Below are 4,603 nucleotides of genomic sequence, written 5' to 3'. Positions count from 1 at the left end.
ATTTCAACTTAATAGCCCCAAATGATTATTATTCTTAACATTTGGAACTACTCCTCTACAATAATAATCATTTATCAGTTATGACATGATCAAATGAGAGAAAACTATCGAGACCTTAGATTGACACAATATTTAGATGATCATATGAAATTAACTGGGTGAGTGAGTAGACATAAACTAGAAAGACATTGTGTACAAATGAAGGTAATAAATGGATGATTTTGGAGTGCATAGTACATACACTCAACATTTAGTATGCACATATCATCATTCAAGATCAAATGGGTGTGTGGCATTATACACACAAAGAATAATAAATGAGGGAATTGGACATACCAAGGCGGTCCCAAGGCTTACACTTGTTGAGGTCCACTTCAACAATGACCCTTCTTGTGAAACTGCTATCTAAAACCTTTCTCATGAGGTAATGTGTTATGAGGTCTTCATCAGTGGGATGGAACTTGAACCCATGAGGTAGTTGTGCATCACTATTATTGTGTCTGTAACCAAAGTTAAGATCCTCAGTTATTGAATTCTCTTCTCAATCTGTCTACTTAGCCTTCTCCAAAATCTGATATGTGGGTTGTGGGGAGATGTTGTGTTGGCTTCTTATATGGGCATTAGTAGAAATGGGAAAACAACTCAAAGATGAATATGGATGAAAGTAAGTGAATGTGTGTATTGTCAATAATGGTAGAAAGTAATTGAATGCAAAATTAGGTCAGAGGGGAACAAAAAGGATTTCATGGGTATGTAGCTAAGATCAATAAAGAATTATTTCAATTGCTTGTTATGTGTAAAGATGAGAGAGAAGAGCCATACACCAAAACACCACATCAAATATGTGTATAGCAAGGAACTACATTGTTCAGTGCCTAGTCATTCATGACTGTTAAATATTCTTACCCACCATGGAAAAATCCCATCTTTTTCTCATCAATTTCCACCTAGCTTTATAAATGAAAACCCCACAAACTAGAATTAGAAAAAATCATAATCAAGGTTAGTAGATATACTAAATCAATATATGAATGTCGTGGGAATGGACCTGTTGTATAGTTGGGACAAGGGGTTACATTTGTACTGCAACTTAGTTTTGATAAGAAGTCATCCTGAAAATATAAGGGCCAAAGTGTGTTTCTGAAATGTGACAAGAGTTATAGTGCTCTTAGAACGTAATTGATGGTATTTTTGGACACATATTTAGTGGTTTTAGGCAATTTCAATTTAAAATAAAATTAGGTTTCAAGCTAGGCAATTTCATTTTCAAATCACATAGATCAAGTTTCAAACAATTTCATTTTCAAATCACATAAATTAGGTTTCAAACAATTTCATTTTCAAATTATAAATTTGAAGCAACACATGGCCTTACCTAGGTAGTGTGAATTCACATGCAAACTTGGTGCTCAAAGCCCACGCTAGTAAAAATGTGCCTTTCCCACGTAGACAACTATGAAAAAAAAAATTCATTTTTTAAAATTTTATTGTGTAATTATCAATATTTTGATTTTTATGTCATAAGTAGCTGGTATTCCAAAAATATCAGAGGGTGATTGAAAAAAAAAGTGCCCTACTGTCGCAAACAAATGTCAAGAATTTGGGCCAAATGTAGTAGTGGCTAAATCCCATACACAAGTAACACATTTTTTATTTTTTTGTGATTCATAATGAGATGTACATTTCTTCTTGATGAATTAATCACACTCGTTCTCTCTCAACTTCTTTTAGTAAATGATTTATCTGTTATTATGATTTGGGAGTTAGCGAAGACTCAATACCTTGGGGGATTGATGGATTCTTTGTCTCCATGATTATGATAAGATTACCATGTCTTGTGCTCTCCTTTCCTAAGGTTTTTGATTGAGTCTATATTCTTGCTAAAGTTGGGGCTAAATGTACTATCTTAAATTGGAAGCACTTCAATTTAATGATGGTTTAGTATCTAACTAATGCAGAATCATCATTTATCTGCATCACTCCCCCTTTCTTCACATTTCTCTTGGGAAAAATTAGAGTAGAACTTAGTAGACCCTCTTTAATACTCCTATTTTATGGTGTAAATATTGAGATAGGATCCAAAAACTTAGGTCCTCCCTTCCGATCATTCAATCACTTAGAATCTATTTTCCATGACATAACGATCTTAACTCAAAATCTGCACCTAATTTCTAGGATCTAGGACATGTTTTGGGACACTAAGGGAATCCTGAGGGTTCTAAGATTTGGTTAGTAGGCACATAGTGCTTCCCTTCTTAGTTAGAGATGTAGTGCATATTTTCTGGGCTAAATAGGGATGAAGTGAGTCCCTTATAATACCCTATATTGGGTCCATTTCTCAAGTCTGGTGTTTAGATTGATCTAAGTTGTTAATTTCTAAGTCTAGTTAGCTTGCATGAGAAAGGTAATTAATCCCTTTATAAACCCATCCATTTCCTTAATTTTGCATCAATCTATCAAGCATTCATATACACTCATGCTCAAGCACTCAAGTTATCAAGCATTCAAGTAATTCCTAAATTGAAGGTCAAGGATTCAAGTTTTTGAGCAATTGAATGAGTTTATCTGGCATTCAATATCTCCCTTAATACATCAAGGTCCTTTATTTCATTTTCTACATGAATTCATATTCATTCCTCTTGATCCAATTCAATTGATAAAGTGAGCTCATTGCATTTGATTTGAGATATCCTCCTATTATAAGGTGAATTCATGTATTTACTTTTTCATTTAAATATTTCAGTTATTTCAATAAAGGTTCATTCCTAAACTAGGGTTTGATCAAGGAAAACCTCCAATAAACACAACAAAGCTTATTTATTTTTCATATTTTAGATCTCAAAAGGAAGAATAGGTTGTAGATTCATATGCCCTTTTTGTCAATTTTCAATGATTTAGAAACTATTTCACATTCAAAGATTGTTGATCAAGGACACTACATTCCTACTGCCCAAAGTCATCCTTACTAAGAAAATTTGACTCAGCTAAATAACTTTTTTTTTTGGGTGGTGCAGGGGTGTTGTGGGGGGGGAGGATGGTGGGGTTAGAGATCTTATAGTTTCAGGTTTGTGGTTCAAATTATTCATTGATTGGAGTTGCATAGGCATCATAAAATCAGATCCAAATTTTTTCATTCTTAAGGTGAGTTCTCTAATTACCTTCCTTATTTTAGCACACCTACTTTGTGCATATAGTGTTTTTATTTTATTTTGTAACTCCTTATAAACTAGGGTTTTAAGCACTTTTGCATCCATTCTCTAATTATATCACCACTAAATATTTTCTTGCATTAGTGCTCCTTTATCATTTAGATAACGCTAATCTTCCTAGATATAGTTACCTTAGAATTAGGATTGAAGGGATCTAATTTTTTTATTCCCCTTTAAGGTGTTAGGTTATGTAATGAACTTAGGTTTACTTTCCTTGATTTACATTTCCCCTACACAATGATATTTTGAATTCCTTATGTAAAATAAGGCAAGTGGATGAGCTTATAAAGAGCTCAAAATAAGCTTTCTCATGTCGGTTGACTGGACCTTGAATTTTGCACCTCAGATATTTAATCCATATTTAGGGCATGAGAAGAGGACCCAAAGTAGGTACCAAGCAGGGATGTATTGCATCCCTGATTGGACATGGATACATTGCATCCCTAATTCATCTTGCTAACATGATACAGAAACCCTCAGGATTCACTCGGGGTCTCAAAATAGGTTAATATCTAGAAATCAAGTGTAGTTTTTCATAAAAGCTAGGTTTGGTATGAAAAATAGATGTTGAGTGATTGGAGGGAGGAAATGGAGGACCCAAGTGGATAGATCCTAACCCAAGTTTTGTACCATAAAATAGGAATATCAAGGAGGATCTATTAGGTCCTACCCTAATTCCATCTAGGAAGAATGAGAAGAGATAAGAAGAGGGATGAGAAATGCAAATTAGGTACAAATTTTAATGAAATCACATTAAATGTGTGCTAAACCATCATTAAATTGAAGTGCTTTTGATTTTAGGTAGTATACTACACAAACACAAATGTAGTATTTGAACACATTACTAAACATCAATCTAAGATCACATAGCTCAACCTATTATATCCTGACTTTGCTTATAATTCCAACTTTTGCAATGTAAAACATCTATGTTTGTCACAAACACAAACATGTATATGTCAACATCAATGAAAAAATTGACATCAATACAACACATAACTAACATAACCAAGTTCCAACCACTTCTACAATCCTAACAATCTCCCCCTTTGACATTGATGGTAACATATGATGAAAAATCATCAATCCAAAAAATAAATATTACTTCCTAAATGATCTCCTTATAATTCAATCAATTGATCTGAATATCTTCAACATATACAACCTATACATGCTTTGATATATCTATTACTTTTTCTTTTTCATACTCTCCCCCATAGGTGCTACTCTCCCTCATATACATATAGTTTTCTCTTTGAGTTTTTCATGTATTATTCTCCCCCATTGACATCAACAACAAAGGTGTCAATATGCCAATCTAAGAATTTGAAGTGCTCTCATTATTTTACTTGCATTGGATTAGCTTAGTCCAAAACTAAAAATGATACCAAGTG

This window comes from Cupressus sempervirens, chromosome 11 (genome assembly GCF_028749045.1).
Source record: "Cupressus sempervirens isolate cs-2001-9-10 chromosome 11, ASM2874904v1, whole genome shotgun sequence".
In the NCBI taxonomy this organism is placed as follows: Eukaryota; Viridiplantae; Streptophyta; class Pinopsida; order Cupressales; family Cupressaceae; genus Cupressus; species Cupressus sempervirens.
The sequence above is the reverse complement of the archived record's forward strand: the minus strand, read 5'-3'. Positions refer to the sequence as shown.